Below are 25772 nucleotides of genomic sequence, written 5' to 3' on the forward strand. Positions count from 1 at the left end.
GGAGCAGAGAGTGGTTTTGCAGTGGATCTTGGGTGACTTTCTGCACAGTCATCCATAAGGTGGGACTTGAGATTTAACTAATATTTACAGAGTATCCACTACATAATAGGAGATGCTCTAGGTGCTGGTGGTGGGGGTAGGGCACCCAGTGTTGAACAAGATAGAGCCCTTGCTCTTAGAGACCTTATGTTTCTGTGGGAAATGGAGTCAATAAACAAGGTACAAATAAATGAAAAAACATGTTTCAGATACAAGCCAGTGCACCTCAGGGTTTGCTAGAGAGAAAGCTTCTTTAGAGCAATTGGAGGTTCTCTGAGGAAGTAGTTTTTGAACTGAGACCTGAATGATGAGAAGCAGCCATCAAGTGAAGAGCAGAAGGAAAAGCATTCTAGGAAGAGGGAACAGAATCTGCAAAGGCCCTGAGGCATGAATGGATTTGGGGTGTTTGGAGAACTTGTAGAAGCAGAGGATTAAAAAGGGGGAGTTTGGAAGAGATGCAGTCAGGAAGGTGGGAGGCAGTTTATGTGAAGCCTTCAAGTCTTGTAAAGGAACGTGAATTGTGTTTTAATTAGAATGGGATGCCACCGGAGATTTTTAATTAGAGATTAAGTCAGTCTTCACCCAATGGGCATGGCCTTTCCTGTTTGTGTCTCTTACTCCCTCTCCCTCCCCCCCCCACACAGACTCGCACATGCACATTCACCCTCAGCCAGCTTTACTTCCCTCTCTTAATTGGCCATCACTGATTTCTCCTTCCTTGCCCCATGCCAGGGCACAGGCATCCACCCGGAGAATCAAGGTTCAAAGGACCCTGGACCCCGTTCCTTTTATACTCTGAGATAAATCCATACACTCACTTAGTTTCACCTTTATGCGTAAGACTGTCCATCACTAGTTCTGATTTCTCAACCTCTCTGCAGACTGAACCTCTAATTATCTCTAAGACGTCCCTGGGTTGGCTGGTGATGTCTGAAACTAGATACTGAAAATTAATTAAGCAAATCAATTGCAATTGATATCTTATGTAAGACAATGATTGTCACAAGAGACAAAAATTTAAGTAACCCAGAAACCCTTGCCTTTTCCCGAATATCTGCTCCTTCTCTCCCAGACTGACATCTACACAGTCTGTTATAGGAGGTTTATGTTCTCTTTAGAGTATAGTTTCAGTGGAAATGTGCAGGATTCTTGTAGTATTTGTCATGGGAATGTACTGATGTGTGAGAGATTTCATTTCTATTGGTCTCTGTAGATGATCTCAGAGTAGTAGTTAAATCATGAAGGTTTATGTCCAAGCTGATGTCTCTCAGTAGCATTGGTTTATAAGAAATGAACAGAAGGTTCCAGCATTTTATCGATTATGCTTTGACTCTAGGATAGCTCCTCATTACCAGTATGTTACCCTCTGGGGAAGCTTGGTACACTCCCTAGAGAGAAAATTGTTTTTAAGATTCTTTAGCTAGATGCCCGATTTGTTTATTAACTCACATACTTAATGTCACTAATGTACATCACTTGAACAACTCACTTTTAGCTTTTTGTGTCTGTTTTTTTGTTTTTTTAAATCTGGTTGATGACATAAAATCCGGAATACCTTTCTGTTTGAGAGGGCAGTGATTACATCTTGTCTTGTTCACCCCTGTGTCCTCTGTACCTGGTGCAGTGTCCAGAACATTACAGATAGAACAAACATTTGCCAAGTGACTCAATCAGTGTCCATGGATTAACCCACAGTGTTAATGTATTAGCTCAGTTGTAACATCTTTATAACCATTAGGATTCATCTTTGTAACTATTAAGATTATCAACTTGTTATCTCGAAAACTTTACCCATTGGAGAAGACAGGTGAAAGATGAATTCATCGCTGTGGATTTGCATGTATTAATTAAAACTCTTTTGGCTTTGAAAAGTTTGAAAACTCTTTGAAAATATTTTAGTGTACTTGTGTTGACAAGAAAGAGACCAGGATGTAAATGTCATCAGAAGGATATTTTCAAATTTGTTTCATGTACAGTAAACTTTCTAGGCCAAACGTGGGGCTTGAACTCATGACCCCGAGAGGAAGAGTCCCATGTTCAACCAACTGAGCCAGCCAGGTGCCCCAGGAAGTCTTCAGTACAGTTTCATAATTCATAATTATGTTGATTTGAGTTGGATTTGGTTTGTGGTCATACTACTGGGGAAGTAAATGTATGTGCCAAAGATGTGAATTACAAAGCTATTTCCCTCTATAATAGTACATTTTTATATCCACGGTTTTAGGCACTTTAGTAGGTAGAGATATGCACTCATTGCTGAAGTTCCAACACTTATTATATCTTCCTTAGATTCCTATTAGCTGTCATTTAACGTAGTATGAGACACGAACAAATGCTCTGGGGGATAAAAAGTTCTCCTTGTCAGGATTGCCAGAGCTAGGAGGAATGGGAACAAGAGCCTGGCTGGCGAGAACTGAGAGATGGGGTGCAGGATAGGGGCTGACTAGGGGTTCCTGCCGAGACTCATAGTGACAAAGTTTCTCACAAAGAATAATGTCTTCAGAGGGCATCCTCTTGGTTAATAGAGGTATTCTATATTCATATTTAAAAAATTCTAAATATTCAGGGGTGCCTGGTGGTTCAGTCAGTTGAGTATCTGATTTTGGCTCAGGTTATGATCTCACAGTTCATGAGATCGAGCCTGGTGTTGGGCTCTGCACGGACAGCGTGGAGTCTGCTTGGGATTCTCTTTCTCTGTCTCTGCCCCTCTGCCCCTCTCCCCGACTCCTGCTCTCTCTCTCTCAAAATAAATATAAAACCATTAAAAAAATAAATAATAAAAATAAAAATTCTAAATATTTAGAGACTCTGCCTTTTAGATTTTTTTTTCTGGCCCACAAACACATGATGCTATATAAACACAGCCTTCTTGTTTTTTAGCTCTTTCTAAGGAGTCCTTTCCCCTGACCCCATCAGATTTCAGTCCTCAGAGAGGTTATCAGTCCTTTGTTTCTGACAGTTGGTGGAATTTTCTTCATAGGAAATATTCTATTGCAAATATTTAGGCTGGCACCACAGAAGGTGCCACTTTTGTTAAAAATAAAAATTTTTAAAGATAAACTAGGGGTGCCTGGGTTGCTCAGTCGGGTAAGACTCTTGGTTTTGGTTCAGACTCTTGGTTTTGGTTCAGGTCTTGATCTCACAGTTCTCGAGTTCGAGAACCACATCAGGTTCTGTCCTGATAGTGCAGAGCCTGCTTGAGAGTCTCTCTCTCTCTCTCTCTCTCTCTCTCTCTGCCCCTCCCCCATGCTCGCTCACTCTCTCTCTCAAAAATAAACATTTAAAAAATAATAAAATAAAAGATAAATTAATAAATACCATAAACATATAATATATGAAAAAAATTAGATGCTTTTATTAAAATCTTGTGCAACCCTTTTGTATGTAAGATTCCTAGAGTTGGAGGAGGCAAAGATAAGGGAATGTGTACACTTTCTGTGTTTAACATAGGGCCAAAGAAGGTAGAGATTTAAAAAAAAAAAATTCCCTGACTTCTTTATGGATAATTTGTAGCTGCACTTACCAGTTGAAAATAGACCAGTTGCATTTAGATAAGAGCAATGAGATGATAATCGAGGCATTCAACTAGGGCATAAGAGGATGTTCAACTGCTTTTTAGCAACAGAAATTAAATTAACTTATAACTTTATTTAATTGATATACTCTGAAAGTTAAGAGAACTTTCTGTTGAAAATATAAATAATCTGTGAGATAAAGGACACTTCTTTCAAATTACTTTTGGTATTTGGAGCCAATATTTTAGATAAATGTCAAAATAAGTTAGCTAATTATTCTTGTTTGATTCCAGCTATGCTGCAAATAAATTCAATATAATTGGATATTTTGATAAGCAGGACATTAAGAGAGAAGTATGCTTTCTGATCATGAAGTACCTGGATATGCTTTCCAGGCACTAACTTTTTTGGAGGACAAATCTAGGCTACCAATTAAAAACATGTTTTTGGGGTGCCTGGGTGGCTCAGTCAGTTAAGCTTGCGACTCTTGATTTCAGCTCAGGTCATGATCTCACAGTTTGTGAGATTGAGCCCTGTGTCTGCTCTGCTTCACTGATGGCCCAAGGGCCTGCTTGGGCTTCTCTCTCTCCCTCTCTCTCTGTCCCTCCCCAGCTGGCACACTCTCTCTGTCTCTCTCAAAATAAATAAAACATCAAAAAAAAGAAAGAAAAAAAATTTAAAAATGTTTTTACAGATTTGGTAGGGGTCTTCTGCTTTAACCGTGAAATGGTATAATTATATCCTTTTTTTAAATTGAGTTATGACAAATTTATCATCATGAAGTAAAACAAGTGTAGCCAGCCATCTTAAAAAATGCCCCAACCACTGCTTCTCAATGCAGAAAGAGTAAAACTACATACTTTTTTCACACAAAAATCCCATCTCTGTCCCCTAAAATTCCCCTAGTTTCGTTCATTAAAAGGGGATTAAAAAAAAAAAAAACTTGAAGAGTACTTTACAGCAGCATTCAGCTTTCTTATGAAATACTCAGCATCTTAAACATTACGTACATTTCTTTTTTTTTTAATTTTTTAAAAAAGTTTATTTATTTTGAGAGGGAGACAGAAAGAATGAACAGGGGAGGGGCAGAGGGAGGAGAAAGAATCCCAAGCAGGCTCCGAAGTGTCAGCACAGAGCCTGATGTGGGGCTTGAACTCACAAATGGGTGAGATCATGACCTGAGCCAAAAGCAAGTGTAACTGGCTGAGCCACCCAGGTGCCCCTCTTTGTTTCTTTTAGTAAGCGACAAGGGTTCAGTAGATGTGTGTCAATGAGGACTTCCCCAAAACGGCCTTTAAAGATAATTCCACAACATATTTTCTGGCTCTTCCAGTGTGTGAGATCTGAGAAGGAAAAATCTGGCATTCTGTTAGAGCCAGAGGCCATCTCTGTGTCTGAGCCATCATCTGACTGGTTACTATAACAAGGAGACTGAGCAGGGGAGGCACTTGAGGTGCCTGTGAACATCAGAACTGTGACATTTAAATTCCTTGTGCAGTTTATTGATCTGGTTGCTTTTTATCCTGTTGCCAGATAGAGTTTTCACTTTCTTTGGTTTCAATGTAGTCTTCAGACTGGGTCCTGTCCTTGCGTCTACCACATGATTCCAGGGTTTTTTGGTTTTTCTTTTTTTTTTTTCTTTGATCCTGTTGGCAGTTTCTTCCATCTTTTCACAAGCAGGACACAGGGCATTACAGATATCTCCTGAACGAGTCTCATGCAACCCAAAATAGCTCTGGAAGTCCTTTTCATAGCATTTACTGCCAATGAATCGAAAACTGGAGGACTTAGCTCAGCAAATACAGCAGCCCTCTACACTTAAGTACATCTTTGGCGTGCGAAAACCAAACAGCTTTTCTGCTGGGCTTAGGCCTTCCAAAAGCAGCTGTTAAACACACAATAATGTTTCTGAAGTGCCGAGTGCACGCCAAGCCATCCCCCTTCCCCCAACTGCTCCTTCTTCCTCCTCAACTGACTTGTCTAGAAAGCCATGAAATAAGGGGTACCTGGGTGGCTCAGTCGGTTAAGCATCTGACTGCCTTTGACTCAGGTCATGATCTCACAATTCCAGAGTTTGAGCTCTGCATTGGGCTCTGTGCTGACAGCTCAGAGCCTGGAACCTGCTTCAGATTCTTTGTCTCCGTCTCTCTCTGCCCCTCCCCTCTTATGCTCTGTCTCTGTCTCTCTCTCTAAAAATAAACAAACATTAAGAAAATTTATAGGGCCATAAAATGATATATTCTTATACAAAATCTTCTACCTGAGCTCTCTACCTATGACCCCCAATATTCCTGCCCATGTACCTTTTAGAGAACATTCTTTAAGCCTGGTTTTCATTACAGAAATTTTTTTCTGCTCAAAAATCCAGAGAGTTTCTCCAACTGGTCTTTGAAGTTTTCTGTCATCTCATGTTGCTACCTTTCCTTTTACTCTCCCCTTTGAACCTGTGTTACTGCAGGCTTCCGGTGCTTTAGCTCAGGATGTTCTGTTGATACTTAATGCTTTTCTCCTTTCACTCCACACTGCCCATTCCAAACCAGATGGTAATCTGTGTTCATTTTCTACCCTTACGGCTTTTAATTTTTTTTTTTTTTTAACGTTTATTTATTTTTGAGACAGACAGAGAGAGAGAGCATGAACAGGGGAGGGGCAGAGAGAGAGGGAGACACAGAATCTGAAACAGGCTCCAGGCTCTGAGCTGTCAAAACAGAGCCTGACGCGGGGCTCGAACCCACGGACTGTGAAATCATGACCTGAGCCGAAGTCGGATGCTTAACCGACTGAGCCACCCAGGCGCCCCTACCTTTACGGCTTTTAACTACACGACTCTGCATAAGTTGCCTGTTACTCTGAGCATCACTTTCCTTATCTATAAACTCGACATAATGGCCACGTCACAGTTATTGCAATAAAAGAAAACACATAAAAATAGTTCAGCATAGGTTCTGCCAAATATCATTTAATCTGTATTACTTGCCATTATTATTGCTACAACTATTACCATAGCTATGATTATAACTCTATTCTTCCTTGGATAGTTACAAATTAACTTTCTCCAGAGAGTCTTTCTGGTTGATTTCATGGAGCTCTAATTTTCCCTTCAGTCTGTTTCATCTTAACACCTGGCTTCACTTTGGACTTTATTAGTATACTCATGTTGTTGCATTTCTTTATTCTTCAGTGAGCAGGAACAAATGTTTGGGCACCTAGGATGTGCCAGGTGCTGTGCTATTTAGTCTGTAGGAACCCAAGGGCACACGAAGGGATGAAGTATATATGTGTGTGTGCACATTCACCCGTATGGGTTTTGGGTAGAGTTGGGATGAAAATCTATTGGTTGAATGGCACTAGGAGTCTTTCACAATAAACTAGGGTTACGAAGTAAAAACTGCTCTATTCAGATGTACATTAAAAATCTTAACATCTTTTAGCTTTTTTTAAAATGGTTTAAAATTATGATAGTTATAGTTATCTTTATTCTTCAGACAGTTTTACATATGCTTTCTTTCCTAGACTCTCCTCTATTGTCATCCAAATGCAGAGTGAAGGTGGAAAGTGAAGTCCTCCTTGAAGAGAATACCAACAGAGGGTTCCATAACTTGGAAGTTATTCTGGAGAGGGGGGAAGTTGGAAGGTGAAGAGAATATTCCAGAAAGCACAAATGGAATGATCAAAGGCGCTGAGGCGTAAAACAGTGTTGAGAATGGTTAAGAACTGTGCAAAGTTTAGTGCTCTTAGCCCATAATGTTCAAAATCAAAGGCACTGAGGCGTAAAACAGTGTTGAGAATGGTTAAGAACTGTGCGAAATTTAGTGTTCTTAGCCCATAATGTTCAAAATCAAGCATTTGAGGAGATGCCACAGGAGAGAATGCAGGATCAGCTCAATCAGACTGAGAGGGGTATGGCTTATGATGTTTACATCTCCCCATGAGGTTATGCCTTTGGGGATGTAGCTCTATATGGACAATTTATAACAACCCAATTCTTCACATTGCTTCTAACATTAGGCTTGTTAGCATTTGGCATGGAATACATCTTTCCCATTTGCTGCTTTCATGAGAAAATGATGAAGACATTAGTAATGGTAATGTATAATTGATGTTGGAGCTCTCATTTTTAATAACCCAACTATTTAAAACATAGAGCTATTAAATATCTTTTGAGACTTCTGAAGTGTGGGATTGTAATTGAAATTTGAGAATAGGGATGGGTTTCAATGGGGCAGAGACATCCTGGGAGAATAGTCAAGAGGGTCACTACAAATTCATAGCCTTGAAATGTTCAGTGCCCCCTTAATACATTTTACACAATGGAAGGCCAAGTGCTTCTTTCTCTTCCTAGCTTTATTTTCTATAATTACATGCTTGATAATTTATATGTAAAATTTTGATCAATACTTGCTCTTCATTTCTTTGTTTGCATTGCAATTACGTTTTGTCTTCACTCTCCTTTCTTAGGAATCATCCAGATTTGAATATATCAGTATGTTATTCGGAGCTTATGCAACATCTAATGTTCACCGTCTGAATTATATTTAATCCTAGAAAATCTTCTGTTTTTACTCCAAAAATATGTTTTCTACTAAGTCTGTGTGGTGTCCAGTATTTTAATCCAGTCCTTTGGTGTTAATTTCTCTTGCTTGGAGATTAAGCGACAGGACCCAGAACACTCTAACCACAAGTGTTTAAAATTCCCAGAGAGGAATTAGATGTGAAAGAAAAAAACACTTGAACTATACTTAGCCTGAAAATGGAATGTGTGGGAGAGGTCTGCAAGGAGGGTAGGAAAACAGAGAGCAAAGCAAAAAGTGTCCTAGCATGTTTCCAACACTGTAGAGGGGAGGGAGTACCCTTATTACTTATAATGTGTCCCTGCTTATCAAACAGCTCTTTAATTATCATCCATGGATTTGCCTATGGAGGTTGCCAATCTGCCAGTTCAAACATACATATTCCTTGGCCTTCACATTTTTCTCATTATAAGTAAATTACCTTAGCATTTGCGGTTACACACCAGCTCCTAAGAGGTAAACAGCTCAGGTAAACTGGCCAGTTGAGTGTCTGAACAGCAGATGTGAGTGGCTAACTCTTGGCTTTGGCTTTTCTCAAGACAGTGCCCCTCTCTGAGGTTGTACTTAGGTTGCTAAGATCTCTATTTCTCGGACAGCTCCAACTTCTCTGATGTTTTTTTGTTTAATTAAAAAAAATTTCTTAATGTTTATTTATTTTTGAGGCAGAGACAGAGCATGAACAGGGGAGGGGCAGTGAGAGAGGGAGACACAGAATCTGAAGCAGGCTCCAGGCTCTGAGCTGTGAAGTTGGATGCTTCACTGACTGAACCACCCAGGCGCCCCTCTCTAATGTTTTCCTAAAGTGAAGTTTTCATGGAGGGGTGCCTGGGTGGCTCAGTCGGTTAAGCCTCGACTCTTGGTTTCAGCTCAGGTCATGATCTCATAGTTCGTGCGTTTGAGCCCTGCATCAGCCTTCACGCTGATAGTACCAGAACCTGCTTGGAATTCTCTCTGTCCCTCTCTCTCTGCTCCTGCCCTGCTTGTGCTTGAGCATGCATGCTCTTTCTCTCTCATAAATAAATAAATAAATAAGTAAACATTAAAAAAAGGTAAAGTTTTAGTGGAAATGTATCAGACATACAGAGGAGTACACAACCATGTACGTGCAGTTTGCTACATTTCTTCCCAGTGAGCACACCTTGTAACCTGCCTCAAGATGAAGAACTAGAACGTTGTTCACCCTCACGAGTGCACCATGGACTCCCCTCCTGTCACTGTTTCCCTCCTTACATGTAACCACTATTCTGACTTTTACCACCATAGAGTAATTTTTTTTTTTCTGTTTCTCTTTAACGTGAATTAACATCAGGTATTCTAAATGGCTCTAGAGCATTTAGTCCTTTTGGCTGAGGGCGTGGCCTGGGCATTTCAAGAAGAATGTTATGGGTTGAATTGTGCCCCTCAAAAAAGACAAGTTGAAGTCCTCCTATCCCTCCTATCCAGTACCTCAGGTTGTGACCTCATTTGGAAATAGGGTCATTTCAGATGCAGTTAGTTAAGATGAAGTCATGCTGGGATAGGGTGGGCTATTAGTCCAGTAGGACTTCCGTCCTTATAAGAAGCATCCTTGTGAGGACAGAGACACGGGGGTAATACCATGTGAAGATGTTGTATTGGAGCGATGCATATATAAGCCAAGGAACGCCAAGGAGTGTGAGCAATCCTCAGGAAGCTAGAAAGAAGCACGGAAGGATTCTTCCCTTCAGCTTTCAGAGGGAGCATGGCCCTACACCTTGATCTTGGTCTTCTAGCCTCCACAACTATGAGACAATAAACCTTTCTTGTTGGAAGCCACCCTGTCGGTGGAACTTTGTTCTTGCAGCTCTGGGAGACAAATACAGAGGGTTTGTGCTGGGCCTGGGGGTCCTCCTCTTTGCATCCCCCCCAAGGGTGCACCTGGCCGTTGCCCTGGCTACACCCTGTCCAAGCTGCTCCTGTCTGGATGGGCTTCCAGGATGCTCTGTCTCACTCCTGGTTGCTCCACACCTGTGATGTGCCCTGTAGGAAGACAGAGGTTTTGTTACTGTTATATGGCTTTTTCCTGATTTCTTCGCTAGTGTTTTCAGACCGAGCCAGTTTGGTATCCTGACATGCCTCAGACGAAAGCCTTGCGTATCAGCCTTTTGGGTCTCTGCTGAGGGTTCCTACCTATCCTCCTGCATCCAGACTGGGGCCACATCCTCCATCTGGTTTCTCCAGTTCCTCTGGTCCAAATCATCTTTGATAGGAAAAAAAACAAATCAAACATTATTCTTTAAATGCCATACTCTATTTTAGTATGGCATGCTGAAAATAAAGGTTTCATTTTGCTGTACAGAGGCATATCAAAGACCAATTCTCATCTGAGAAAATAAGCCCTCAGATCGAAATGCAGCCCAACAATTAGACTTTAGTAAGTAATCAGGAACTATGCAGAACATATTAGATAACAGAGCACTTTCTTTAGCAAAGGATTAGTTTTAGTCCGCCTTACAACTTATCTGTTTTTTATTCTGGGCTGAGTGTCTGGTGTGGGGAACCACAAGGATTGTACTATTGTGAAATCCCCAGGGAAACACCACAGACTCAGGCCACTTCCTGTGCTCTGGGCTCTTTTGTGTCCTTGCTTTGGGACCTAGGGTTTCGCTGGTGGCTTTTGACTTAAATGCTCTTAGCACAGACTCTGTCCCTTAATGTCGTATGTCCATAGCATGTGCCCCTTACTTTCTGTCCAGAAACCATTACTTACTGCTACTAACTATGGGGAAATCTTCAGGACATTTTTAAAAATCACAGACACGGGGAAGTTTCAAAAGTTTAAGTGATCCTACTTTTGGTTTCTGGTCTATTTGTCATTCCTTATTCTCATGCTAAGTCTCTTTCAACTGCTAGTTCCTGCTGTTTTTTCTTTCTATCTATCTATCTATCTATCTATCTATCTATCTATCTATCTATTTCTATTTCTGTTCTGCCCTCTGAGGGGAAATGCAAAAAAAAAAATGTGGTTTTAGGCGAATCATGTATTCAGTACAGTATGCATATTATGCAATAAAAATAATAAAATGTGCACCTCGAATCTGTAGTTAAGAGGTTAGAATGAGGCAGAAGGTTATGTTTGGTATGTTTAATTGTCTGTGTTTAAATGTGTGACTATATGGATTCGCTGTCTTGGTTCAGATACTCCTTATGCTCTGCGACCTTGTGCCATGGGATAAATTCGTAATAAATATCTGTGTCAGATGGATGGACGGACAGATGGATTAATGAATGATGAAACTGGTCCATCTTGAACAGTGATTTTATTGAACTACTGGTAGGATAAATTTCAGTTGGGTTCACGGCTGCATCCTGTAGCCTGGAAGGATTTCCCTAAGCCCAGAAGGATTTCTTGGACTAGAGTCCGGGATCTAGAAGTGAAATCTCCTTGGCTTGTCTGTGGAATATGCTGAAACATTTGGCTAGTTGTGTGAAAATGGGGCCACAAGGTCTGACTCCATTGTGGCCTCAGTATGACAGAGTTACTTCTTTCATTGGAAACCTAGATTTTTTTTTTTTTCTATTTACTGACTTGGGGACCGCGTACACTTCTTTGGAAATCAGCCAAGAGACTGCTCTTCCCTTTCCCTCTGAAGAGAAATGCCCTTCTTCAAATTCCGTTTTGCCTTTTCTGGACTAGGTCATCTTACAGTGTGAAGAATGCAGCCAATAGTGAAGTTATTCATATTTTGAAACATTTGCCTTTTGAGGTTTTCTCAGAATTCTTCTGTATAGAAAATGACACTAAAGGTGGAGGAAACCAATAGATGGGTCTTCATGTATTTGTGAACTTGACCTCAGTTTACACTTCAAAATAAAACTTGTTACAGTGTCCTTGAGCAAAAAGTTCCATTAATGTAAATAGATCATTGTTTTTGGTCACACTGTTTATAGGTCTGACCACTTCACGATCATTTTATTGCTTTGCTTAATTGTCTGTTTTATCAAACATTAACTCTGACCATAGTAGGCACTTGCCAATCCCTTGATTCTAAAGAAAAAATTGTTTATCTTTCTGTGTGGTTGTGCCTTGGATTATTTTCTGGCCAGAGCACAGAACAAGGCATTCCAGAGAAATATTTGTTTTGTTTATCTGCTTGCTCAAACGCTCTGATTTTTCTGTCCAGGGTGGTGTGGCCAGGAGGCGAAAGTGGTTGTAAGATACAGACTGTCTTCTGCATCTACTTTCTCTTCAGTATGTTCTGTTTGCAACAGGATTAGTATAGGTTCGACTTAACTGGAAATTTATTTTCTCATTTAAAATACTATTAACCTCCCCTTTTGAGAGAGCCATAGCATTTTAATTATTTAGTTATTTTTACCTGACTTGAATTATCAAAGATTTATGTTTTTAGAGAAAACCCCATTTAAAAGGGAAATTTCAATTTTAAAGTATTTCTAGCCATTTGTAAGATTCACTGTCTCAGTAAACTATTTTATTGAATTATCTAGATTATTATTTTATTGAATTATCTATTATCTAGATTGAAAAAACAGCTTTGGCTCCAAAATAACATTTATATAGGCAATTCTCTGAGAGCAACCTAAATGTCCGCTAGTAGGGAATTGATAACTTGGTGATGCATTTGGTTGATAGAATATTCTACAGAACTTAAAAAGAATGAACTAGACCTTTCTGCATCACATCGATATGGATGGACCTCAAAGTAGAGTAACAAATGCAAATTTCAGAATATTATATAATTGTCATGTAAATGTTAAACATTACTTAAAACAAGGTCACATCCTATATAATGTTTATGAATGTGTGTGCGTGCATGTGAATAAAAAGTGGAACCCACATGCGCATGCATGAACAGGAGGAAAGTTCCACGTTGACCTGCTCGTGGGGAGCTCTGATGGCTCTCAGGTACAGAATAAGGACCCAGGCAGCAGAGTCCCTAGACCAAACACCTTCCTGCTTTGAGACGTTGGACAAGTTGACTTCTCTAAGCCTTTCTGTGTCCTTATGTGCAGAGTTTGAGTAACGGCGCCCATGCCAGTGCTGTGTGCGATCTGTGAGTTCCTGCGGTCGGGTAGGCACACCGCCAAGACTAGCTATTAATTGTTTTCATCATTACTCCCATCGGCGGCTTCAGTTCTTCTGTGTGAAGCTTTCCTTCTTACCTCAGAATCTTTGCAAATGCCGTTTCCTCTGCCCGGAATGTTTTTCATTTTCACCCTATTTCATCTGGTTAACTCTTGAGTAGAGTTCTCTGAGAATTTCCCCCAAATTCTTCGAAGAAGCTCCCTGTCTTTCCCTAGCTGGGTCAGTTTTTAGCCATACCAATATTGTAACTTAATAATTAGCTGTGAACTTCTTGCTAATACCTGCCTCTCTCCTGGATTGTAAACTTCTTTTTTTTCCCCCTTCACTACTTTATCTTTAGTTCCTTGAACAATGTCTGGTATAGAATAGGCATTGAGAAATTTTTTATTGATCACTTCAACACTTATTGTAGAAGGTAGAAACTTTCAGAGTTAATTTTATCAGGAAATAAATTTGACTCACTTTGCCAAAAGGATTAAACCTACTGGTATTAGGAAGTAAATCTAGGATTATATGATTTCATAAAAAAATTACTTACATAAAAAAATCACATGCATTGGTTTATTTGTAATAATATTATAAAGTACCCCAAATTAAGATTTGCATCGTGTTTGTAACTTGGCTTTAGAGAATCCTCTGATGGATAATAATATAAGCACAGATTTTTATGTGCTGTGGAGAGCAGAAGAATTTCCAACACTTAAATTTCGATTTTATGTATGTTCATTTGATTGCTTACCCTCAAGCTAGTTCACTTTTTTTCTTTTAAAAATAGCAAAGGAGGAATTAACAAACATGATACTTCCCAAGGGACAGAATAAGCTAAGTTCATTCAGAATTAACTGAAAAGTAAATAAGCAGTTTGGAAAAAAAGGGCTTTCATAAATCAGATTTCATAAATCTGATTTTCATAAATCAGAAACAACGTTTAAGCAAACTGAAACAGCAAACCCTTTGGAAGGGGGACTTTCAGAGTCAGAAGAAGGGCAGGAAATGGGTTTCCTCTCAGTTCTTGGTTTATTTACTATGGGAGAGAAACGTGAGAACACTTTAAAGTTTGAGGAAAGTCTGTGTGTTCAGATATTAGCATATTTCTCCAGGAAAGACATCACATAGGATTTTGAACTGATTCAGGTCCAGTTTTATTAGATAAGTCAGGGAGCAGAGCTAGAAACGGGGACTTGCAAAACACTGAAGGAATTTTTATGACTCTGATGGATAGCAGAGAGGTGAAATTCAGGGCCAGGTAAATAATATAAAGCCCTACACTGAAAAAGAAGACCACAAATTGTAGCCTTGGGAGACTTACCTCCTCCCCACCTTCGGAGACACACAATTTTATAACAGGTCACTGGGAAAAATTTGTAGCCATGTTTTCTCCATTCTATTTCTCTGTTAACTGTAGAATCGTAAGTAGAAATAATAAGTAACTGCATTTTTGAATGCTGAGTGTCTGTTCGTCAGTCATTCATCAATCACAACACAGTTACTCGGTTTCAAGTATTTGCCAAACTTGGGGCATGAGCATCATTCGTTTGTTTGTTTTATTTGAGAGAGAGAGAGAATCCCAACAAGGCTCTGTGCTGCCAGTGCAGGGCCCGACTTGGGACTTGATCTCATGAACTGTGAGATCATGCACGACCTGAGCTGAAGTCAAGAGTCAGACACTTAACCGAATGAGCCACCCAGGCACCCCTTACTTTTTTTAAATGGAAGTAAAACATCTCTTCTTTAGAATTGTGCAAAATTAGTTGCTCTCAAAAGTATGATTGCGGCAGTCACTGCAAGATACCAAGATACAAACTTTGTAAAATTTTGGATGTGTGGACTCACAAAGTCCTGCTAATTACCATTTAACCTATTTATTTATAGTCATCTGCCCCCAGATCAAGACTGGAGAATACTTTTGAAGTCATATGGTTAGAAGACTCTGTGTGCTTTGGGGGACACAGGTTTAAATAACATTCTAATGCGTGTAATCAAGTTATATCCTTGACACTCAAGACCCACGGTCTTGACCCTTTGCCTCACCTGGCAGGTTGCTTCAGATGCAGATTCTCAGGCCCCACCCCAGACCTACTGAGTCATCATCTACAGTTTAACAAGATGTTCACGTGATACCAGTGGACATTCAAGTTGGTTAAGCACTACTGTCCAAATGTATCTCAAGTGGTTCTTAGGACAAAATACCTTCAGTAACAAGTGACTTTGTTATCCAATCAGTCAACCTGTGTCATCTTTAAGCAGCCCAAATATTAGCAAGTTCCCTCCTACTGAGCTCAGAACTAACTTCTTGAATATTGCATTCCCTGGCTTTGGCTTAACAACTTGCCCCCCCCCAGCCTTCAAACCAACTTAATGCCTTTTCTTCATGAAGGTCATTCAAACATTAGAATGGGCCATCTTGTTTCCTCCCTTGATTTAAGCTCCTCCAGGTGTAACTAAGTCCCCATCCCTCCAGCTGTTCCTGGTGTGGTACTGTTTGGGGTTTCTTTACCAACTCTTCAGAGTAGATCATTTTAAAGGATCTTTCCAACTTTAAAATTGTGATTGCTCTTTTACTTCAGCTGCTGATAAGTACTACTGGGTAGAAGATGATAGAAACCCAGGAGCTGCACTTTATTTGCATTTAAGGAGAATGACTCTGGGGCACAAATGTACAATTATCCATAATTTCCTTAGGCTCAAAATTCCGTTTCATGGTAGAGACTTCCATTATAATAGCTACTAAAGAGCACTACTTTGCCTTTCTTCTAACTTCTAAATGCATCAACTACTTGATATTTCAAAAGTGAAAATTAGCATTTTTTTGTCTATAAATTTTCATTTTCAAAGAAAAAAATTCCCTGTAATCCACAACTCAGCACATCAATGGATTTCATTTTTCTCCAGTGTCTTTTGGTAATGGGTCACACACACAGAAATAATCTTAGTGTTCTCAGCATTTAAATGTTTTCCTTCTTGGTGGAATCTAAATATTTTTTATGTTATTATATGATTTTCATAATAGTTAAGCACAAATATTTCCTTATTGCAGGACATTAGAGTTCATAGTGGCTTCTGAAATAAAGTATTTGCCATATTTTGTTTTGTTTTTAATTTGTTTCCTAAGAATTGTTTTTAAATAACATATTTTCTACTAACACAAGTGCACAGCATGCAGTCTTGGTTTTGTTTTTGTATCAGGGTTGGTCTTGTGTAAGAAAAGCTGTAGCAAGAGGAGTTTGAGATTTTTTTTCAATTTTTTTTTTGAGAAAGTAGCCCACAGCACATTCTTAAACTAGTTGCTCTTCACACAGATTTCTCCATGCTTCCTTTCCCCTCACGTTCTTCTAGACATTTTAATTTGTCTTGACCTCCTCATTCTCCCGTCTCCCTTCCCTTCCTCCTCAGAGAATTTTCGGAGCAAGCTCGTCTCTCACCTCCCTCACCTCTGCATTTAACAATAAAGCTGTGTGTATCTGTGGAGAGAAGCTGAAAAATAAGACAGATGGTTCTTTCATTACCAGGTTGTTTTGGATTAATTAAGCTGGATGTGTTATTTTTTTTTTTCAAGGACACTGAGCCAGATCCTGTGGATAACCAGTCATGAACTATAGTAATGTAACATAGGCTGCTGGTTTTGCTCTTGGGTTTTTTTGTTTTGCTTCTTGGGAATTTCATCATCCGGTAAAGCATTTTGGGAAGGGTCCGAAGTGAGTTTACCGGATGTGTTCATTAAGGATTTTTTGACAGCTTGAAGTTTTCCTTGGGCAGTTAAGCCTATTCTTAAGAAGCATGCTGTCTTTGTGTTTTATTTCAGCACTTGCAAGTGAAGCAGCAGCACAACTCTTTGTTTTGGATTATTTCTAGCAGAGAGGCTCCAACAATTTTGCAGACGGACTCCCGGGCCTCTGGAACCTGTACTACGTCCTTCACATTCAGGAGCAGAGAGCCTTTGCGAAACAGATTCCTAATAGTGGAGGTAAGCCAAGGCAACACTACCACTGTCTCAGACTTCTTAGATGTGAGTGTGAACATTTGAAGTGTTCGTATACAATGTTGCCACCTCTAGCAGGTGACTTTATTTTTTAATTATTTTTAAAAAAATATTTATTTTTTTGGGAGAGCACAAGCAGGGGAGGGTCAGAGAGAGGGGGACAGAGGACCTGAAGCTGGCTCTGTGCTGACAGGCTGACAGCAGTGAGCCTGATGTGGGACTCGAACCCACGAGTCGTGACATCATGACCTGAGCCAAAGTCAGACGCTTAACTGACTGAGCCACCCAGGCGCCCCACCCTCTCCTTCTTTATATACAGCTGTCTGTTAATTTATCTCTTATTAGTTCAACATGTGGCCAGAGGGCCCATGAGACTATTAAAGTAACCAGTGACTGGTCAGCACATCCCAAAGTTAAGCTATGGAAGTAATAATAATAATGCTAAATATATATAATTATTATTTTAAAGTTTGTTTAAGTAATCTCTACCCCAATGTGGAGTTCAAACTCACGTCCCCAAGCTCAGTAGTCTCATGCTCTTCTGACTGAGCCAGCCAGGCACTTCTTAAATATTATTTTTATTCTCAGTGTGAATTTGTCTTGTTTGGGACTGTTCTAAATCAGTATGGAAGTTAAAGAGTAATAAAATGCTGAAGTTAAAACTGGGACATTACATGCAGCACATGTATTATAGAAACTGCTGTTAAGCTGTGTAACCATGGGCAAGATGCTTGCCCTCTCTGGGCCTTGTTTTCTCAATAGAATGGACTCTAGTTCCCTCTCTGTCCTTAAATGCTACAATTAATAATAATTTTATTGAAGTATCTTAATATAATTTTTATGCATATTCTCCTTACCGTTCCTGAACCCATGTACAAATTTAAGACTCACTTCATAAATTTATTCTGAGAAAGCTTGGGAGCTCAAATGTCCATCAGGAATTATCTCCATGTTTCTGTATAGCCCCATGCATCTGTATAGTATTTCCGATTTGTTAAGGTTCATCAGAAAGCAGTTATTCCACTAGTAAATTTGTTACATTACTGTTTTGTTTGAAAATAGTTTTGTGAAGGACACCCACTGACTGAGCACATAATGCTTTAGTGGTCCTGGCAAATTTGGTCATTTGCAATGCTTTTGGGATTTGGTCCTTGGGACTCTCTTGAGCTCTTTGTTCACACCGAGATTATTCATGAGTGGCTTCAAAGCCCTTCCCCAGTGTCCTGGGCCACTGGGCTTGCAAAACTATTGAGTACCACAAACTTAGCCTGGACATAAGGCTGGATCTTCAGGTTTCTTACTTCCAGATATACCTTAATTTAATGGAATCCGAGCTGTAATCATCTTGGGTATTTGTAGAACTGTCTTTCCCACCAATCTGTACATCTCTTGGCATCACCTGGAAATATTTTTGAGTCCTTATAGCATAATGGATTCTGGTGTGTGCCTGCGTTCAAATTCAGCTCTGCCCCTTACTGCCTGGGTATTCTTGAGGACGTTAGAATTTCTCTGTGCTTTCGGGTCATCATTTGTGTGATAGGGATGACAATAGTACCTTTCTCAAAGGGTAGTTTTGAGGATTAAAATAATTGCATCTGTAGAATATTTTAAACAGTTCTATTATGTAAATGTTCAGAATATAAGCTATTTTTAAAATTGCCATCTGCTGCAGTGTTTCATTTCTGCCCCCATCCTCTAGGGCTGACAGATACTCAGCTCTTCATCCTTACCTTGTTAGACATTGCTGATTGGCCCTGGTACTGTATTTCCTTCTGAATCCAGAACACAATGCTTGAATCCTTCTCAACAGTATAACATATAACAGCGTCAGAGACAGCTATTTGTCAGTTCAAATTATTTGCAGAGTTATTGATTTTATTTCTTGCTTCAAGACATAAATTTGATATGCTGGTTCCAAGTCTGCATTGTTTGTTTTTGCTAAAACTCAAGAGCAATTTTATTATGACAAGCATAAAAAGGTATAGCTTCTGTAGCCAGAAATAGGGTCTCATTCAAGCATGAGTTTTGCTAATGAATTACTACTATCTTGAATGTCTTTCATTTTTTATTCAGAAGGAGATGAATAAGTCTTCCTATCTGCTTTGAAATATTGAAATGAATGTGCAGAAACAGCTAGCATAGTAATGAAGCTTAATCTTTTGAGGCTATTATTAGTACAATGTCACTAGTTCTTTAGGGTCTTTGCCAGGTTGTCACAAAGTTCATTTTTTTTAGTAAGGGCTTGGTATATGGGTAGCTGATATTTCATTAGTTTTAAATGGAGAATTAGAACAAGGTTGGGAGAGTCTTTCCCATGTGCCAGACTTTTACCTGAGTGCTTTATATTTACTACTTACAGTAGCTCTATTAGGTGGTATTATTCCCATTTTACAGCTGAAGACACTGAGATGTAAAGAGGTTAAGCAACTTCTCAGGCTCCTATGGTTAGCCAGATATGTAGAGCTGAGACTCAAACCCAAGGGGTCTGATTGCCACGCAGGCAACCTTAATGCCTAATTAGGCTGCTGCCTGCAAAGAATAAACTGCATGAAGAGGAAGATGAGAAGGTGGAAGGACCAAATTATAAAAGTCTTAAATGCCAGGCTAAGTGATTTTATGTTTATTTGGCAGACAATGGGAAGCCACTGAAAGTTTTCCTGTAGGGCAGGGTGACAGAGTGAGAGCTGGGCTGTAAGGATTTTACATGAGGTACAGCAGGTGGGCTGGTTTAAAGAGAAGGGAGATTAGAGACCATTGCTAGAAGCTGAGAAGTAATGAGCACGTGGGTTTTGGAAGCAGCATTAAGATAAGAGCTTGGGAACGCACATAAATGGTGTGCCAAAGGGGAAGAGGCCAAGACACGTAAGCAGAGAGGTGAGACCCAGGCCAGTGAGTGCCACCTGAAGGAGGTGGTTCCGAAGTTGAACACCATGGAGGCCAGAGAGGATTGGAACAAAACAAAGACTAGTGGGCCATTACTGTGCACCCCCCATGAGACTGGAATTGTGCCGGGGAAAAGTCCACATTAAAATGTTCTGCGCTACCAACTCTGCTCCTTGTGAGTGAGGTCCCCTTGGGCAAGTTTTTCGATTGTTCTAAATCCTGGCTGTCTCTTTTGGGGTTCAAGTTGTGAATAACAGTAAGTGGAGATGCTGTTGTAAAGGTTGGGGTGGTGATTCAGTTGACCATTTTAGGCAATGCAGAATGAAATGTGTGTCCTGTAGATATAATGAGAGGAGTCGTGTATATTTCCTGTCAGAAATGCCAGTAGTATCGTAGTGATCGTGGTAGTAAGTGGAAGGCTAAGACTGGAAACAGTATGGGACTGAAAATGTGTAGGGAATTTACAAGGCAACCGCAAATATTCCCTAGAATGTGAGGGACATTTTTCTCAAAGCCACTTACTTTCAGAGAGAATCTGACTAGTTTTCTCAGAGGAAGTTCTGTTGGTTGGAAAATTTAAAAGATCATGTCTAAAAGACTTAAAGGAAATAGTAGGGAACTTAGAATGAGCTTCCAGTTCTTCTCAGAAACCCTTTTTGTGAATCCCTGACCTTCTTAGTGGGGTATAATTTCTCTTTCCTCTGACCTTTTCCATTAGTACTTCTCAAACACAGATCACCTGAGGGTCTTGCAGATTTGATTCAGTGGATCAAGGGTGTGGGGCTGCGATTCTCTATTTCTGCCAAGTTCCCAGGTGAGGCCAACACTACAGGTCCCTGGACCCCACTCTGAATAGCAGGACTCTAAAATACTTTCTAGGTTTCACAACAGGTAAGCATACTTATTTTGAAATCGTGTAACGGTTTTCTCATCAGACTGAGCTCTATTTCCCATATCCTGCAGCACACACCCATAATGAGTGCTCGATATTTATAATCAATTCTTCTGTCAGTGGTTTGTATTATTCAGTGGTATCAATAACTTTAATTGTTGTGGGTGGATGTTTTTTTTTTTTCTTTTAACTGAGAAATTGAAGCAGATCTGTTCAGGAATAGGCGCCAGAATACAATATAAAAATTTTATATAAAGTTAAGCATGCATTTACTGTATGACCCATGAGAACATATGCTCACCCAAAGGCATGTACTTGAATGGTTGTACTTGAATGTTAGCTTTACTAACAATAACAACAACAACACCTTATAAAGAACCAAACGTCTATTACCTGGTGAATTGATAAATAATTGTCATATAGCCATATGATGTGTTACTACTTACCTATAAAAAGGAATGAATTCCTGGCACAAGAAACAATGTGGACAATTCTTTCAAAAGCATTATACGAATTGAAATAAGCTAGAAATAATATACTTATTTATGATTCTATTTGAATGAACTTTTAGAAAAAGCAAAAGTATAGTGATAAACCAATCAGGGGTCAGGAAATGGGGGAAAGTGAGTTGGCCGTAAAGAGGAACCTGGGAACCTGCAGGGGAGGGGTGGGGTGATGGAAACATTTGGTATGATTTTGGTGGTTGTTACTTGGGTGTATACGTATGTCAAAACTCATCACATTGTACACCTAAAAGTGAATTTTATTATAGAAAAAATTTTATCTTATAAAGTTAAACAATTAGCCACAATCGTTAACCTGTTAAGATCTAATATTCCTTGGAGGTATCTTATCAGTGGGATATTAATATAAGGAAATAGAGAAAATTTCCACTGTGGGAGAAGAAATGGGTCTCTGGGAGAAATTATGAATAAACAGTAGGAACATAAGTTCCCTTAAAAGCTTCTTTGTGTATTTTTAATGTAGCTGAGTCTGAAGGGAGAGATCTTGAAAGCAGGAACTTCAGTTCATTTATTTTTAGCATCCAGTATAGTATGCCATTTGCTGAATGATTTTAGTGTGCCCACTGTGCTATTAAAAAACAAAATTCTGCTGAAAAGTCATTTCTGTGCTTTTTTATATTCTTTGCAGTGAGCACACTCAATTATCAGGGGAGCATTCAGTCATCTGCTTTGGCAGTGATGGCTTAGCTTTAATTAGGTAAAAAGATGTGTCTACATATGGTAAGGATGCAATCTGGCAAAAGCACTAGCTTTCTTGAAAGACTAAAAGGAAAGAGTGTGTGTGTGTTTACGTGTGTAGAGCTAGCTGCCTGTTGTTTTATTAGCCAAAGAATTGGGGGGAAAGGAGAGAAAGTTAATTATGCATGTTCTCCTTTTGCCATACAGAAAGAAAAAAACTATGAATTTAGAAATCAGCAAGAATGTATACAGGTGATCCAATTTGTTGAAACTAGACAGAGTTATTTGGGGGGGAGAGGGGGTGCATAAACGAAATCATAATTTTCTATTTACTCGATAATGTCAGATTTTTCCCCCTTAATTTGTATCAAATAGTAGCTCAACATTTCAGATTTAAACTTAGCTTTTTCAGGTATAGTATGGCATATTAATTTTGGATATGCTACTCTTTATTCTTTAATTATGGCTTATTGAGAATTTTCAGGTCCTTCTAGCAGAAATCCCATCAATCAGACTACTGAGTCTTTAAGATTTATCTTTTTAAATTATGAAGTGAACACTTTTTCATGTTTCTAAGTAAGTGTATTGTAATAAATGCATCTATTTAATGTGTATCATTCCCTAATTTTACTTTCAAAAAGGTAGTAAGTGAATATAAAGTTCATCATGTTATAGTTAAAAAAAATAAACCAAAAAACAGTGGTTATAGTTCCCCATAATGTGCAGTTTAAAAGCTTTCCATAATGTACAGTTAAGCTCAGATCTGGGTTTGAATTCTGGCCACTGCTCTGGTAATTGAGCATCTCTAGCATGGGGATGATAATATACTTTCTTTCTTTCATCATGTATGAAAAGGGCTGAGTCTACTGCTGGGCATTTAGGAATACTTAATAAACTGTGCTATTATTTACATGATCAACACCAAAGGTTCGTGTTTTTCGTATGTTCATGAGGCTGCTGGACACGTTTGGATCATCCAATTAGTAAAAAGGGCCATACTTAAAGGGGTAGTAAATGAGTTAAAGAGGACTGAACTCTTTACATGGGTCACTTTAGGGTCCTGTTTGTATCCGCTAAGGCTTCGGCTGTATTGAGATGGCTAGGTCTAGGAGGCTTAAGGGGACCTATGGGGCCAGAACAAAAACTCTAGAATTAACACATAGCTAGAGCTGGAGCTAATGCTCACATGGCCATGTGATTACAGAGAACGGTTCTAAACCGAGCAATAAATACAAAGAGGAAGGCAGGCAGGATGTATGAACTGTTGGCCAAGTTCAGTCTTGGGTGTGTCAGTGTGAGCTAAGGACCTGTGGAGACCTAAATGGAGAAGGAACTCTCTGAGGGCTGAATGGACACAGGCTGCCAGCTGGGCCACCTAGTAAAGCTGTGGAGGTGAGCCAGGAACAGGGGCACCTGGCTAAGGGGAAAGCTGTGGCTGAGATCCTGCCCGTGCCAAGCTATGTGCCCACAGGGCTACGGGGAGTCAGAGGGGATATCCTTTTCTCATATGTCCAAAGACGTAGGTTGTTGAGTCTTTGGACATACTAGAAAAGGATATCCCCTCTGTGTTGAGCAGCAGTGTGTGGAGTATGAGGCAAGACCAAGCCTTGACAGGGCATCCGTCAGTCACTGACGTAGCGGAGAGCATAAGGGAATACAGTGGATGAGGACATGGTTTCAGATCCAAATTACTAAAAAACTGGAAGTTTGGCTGCAGAGCTGCTGGGGTGGCTGAAAGAGAGAAAAGAATGCAAACTTTGAAAAACAGAACTCGTTTCAATGCACATTCTCCCGGCAACAGAACCCAGACCTGGTGAAGGAGATGGCCAAGGTCAGTGTGGGATCAGCCGGAACCTGACCAAACTGTTGAGCTGCTGCTCTGGGGCTCCTCAGGCTCCCTTGCCTTGAGCCCGGGTCGGTCCTAGAGCTTGGGGGTGGGTGCTGAGCCTATGGACAGAGGGGCATTAGGAAGAGTGTGTAGCCAGGTGTAGAGGAAATGTCACAGAGAGGTGAGGCAGCCTGGGTCTGTGTGCTCAGCATCTGGAAATGTGGACATGAAGGATGTTTCTTCCTTTGTGTTGTTTGATATTGAGATACCCACAGTATTTGTGTGCTTGGTGAATGACTGCGGAATTATTGTTGAACATGCTTCATTCTAGCTGGCTGTTGGTCAAACAAACTCCTTTTGGTTTGATAAAGCATTAGGAGACTCTAAAACTAAAAATCTGACCATTTTCAAGTGTCCTTCCATAGCATTTGTTTGTCTGTCTTTATAAGTAATGCTATCAAGCTTGCTCTGGGGCTCAGGAAGGTGCTGAAAACAAGCACCCTCCTGTTTGCTTCTCATACACACTGAAGTTGGAGAGAATCACTGCTCTAGGACACTCAACAGAACCACGGAGGGGGAATAATTAACGTGTTGACTGAAATCCAGTAGAATGAGTTGGCAAGAACAAGGATGGGAGTAATAGGGTTTTGTTTCAGCCCAGTGTGTGACCATAACCTTTCTCTTGATTTCAACAATCCCTAGAATTTGTACTGCCCAAGGAGCTGGTAGGATAGACAAATTAGAGAAATGTGTTGTAATGTTTAGTCTGGTATCAAAAAGATGGGCTTGTGCCCATTTATGGAAGCTCACATCAGGAGAGATGCGGCATAATGCATGGGCTCTGGTCGGGTAGATAAGGGCTGGAGTTCTATTTTTGTTACTTATCTCAGGGAAGTTACTGCCTCTCTCAGAGCTTTAGTTTTCTTCATAAAATGGCAGTTGCAAGTTGGCCACTTCCTTCACAGGGTGGGTGTGAGCATTACATGAGCTGATGCACCAAAAGCATTTATCACCAGCTTTGGCACATGATGAGCACATGCTGAACACTCCTATCTTAATGATTCTAATGAACCGTTATTCATTGGGCATTTGCCATGTGCTAAGCACTTCTGGAAAACAAAACAAAACAACCCCGCCCCCCAAACAAAGCATCTAGTCACAGGATGTATAACTACATTCAACAGCTATCCACTTAACATCTTCTGTGTGACAGGTATTGTTAGAAATGCTGGAAATAAAATGATGGACAAGACAGACTATCCTGCTCTTATGGAGCTCGTAGTCTAGTCAGGATAACTCTTGTCACATCTGTTAGAGTCTCTGTATTTCTGTAAACCCATTATTGTTTTCCTCTGTGGTTCTCTGGAGTACACATACTAGAGCAATGGTTCTCAAACTTCAGTATGCATAAGAATTATATTGGAGGGTGCTCGTTTTAATGCACATTCCTGAGATCCAGAGATTCAGAGTAAGTAGGAGCTCAGGAATGAGTATGTTAACAAGCCCCCGTCTGGAGCTGACCCTTGGATCTGCCACATCACTTTGGGGCACGCTGCCCTAGAGCCATTTCCCTTTCATGGATATCTGAATTTACCTGTGGGGAGCTCTAGCCGCCAACGGAGCACTGTCAGGAAGTTATAGGTTACAATTCTCTTTTGGGTTCTCCTCATGCTTTTTGTCTTGAGAGACAGGATGACCCCAGGAATGGAACTGGGAGGAAGAAGTGGTCAGACCTTAAGTCTATTTCTGTCGCTTAAACTGTGTGACCTAGGACAACCAACTTCAGAAACTTTGTTTC

General features: G+C 40.0%; 1 protein-coding gene and 1 pseudogene across 3 annotated transcripts in view; one reads left to right on the plus strand and one right to left on the minus strand.

Moving 5' to 3' along the window:
* The window catches only part of ST3GAL6 (ST3 beta-galactoside alpha-2,3-sialyltransferase 6), a 61444-nt gene that overhangs the window by 4326 nt on the left and 31346 nt on the right, over positions 1 to 25772 (plus strand). For 2 of the 3 annotated variants that reach the window (XM_015080696.3, XM_053220729.1), the window contains exon 2: positions 16993 to 17154. The gene's annotated coding sequence lies outside the window, so the exon portion shown is untranslated. Of the gene's footprint in view, positions 1 to 7216; positions 7640 to 16992; positions 17155 to 25772 lie in introns of those variants that run through there. The other variant, XM_053220727.1, reaches the window with a different exon arrangement.
* LOC128315377 (SIN3-HDAC complex-associated factor-like) lies at positions 4629 to 25644 on the minus strand (annotated as a pseudogene).

This window comes from Acinonyx jubatus, chromosome C2 (assembly GCF_027475565.1).
Source record: "Acinonyx jubatus isolate Ajub_Pintada_27869175 chromosome C2, VMU_Ajub_asm_v1.0, whole genome shotgun sequence".
Lineage (NCBI taxonomy): Eukaryota > Metazoa > Chordata > Mammalia > Carnivora > Felidae > Acinonyx > Acinonyx jubatus.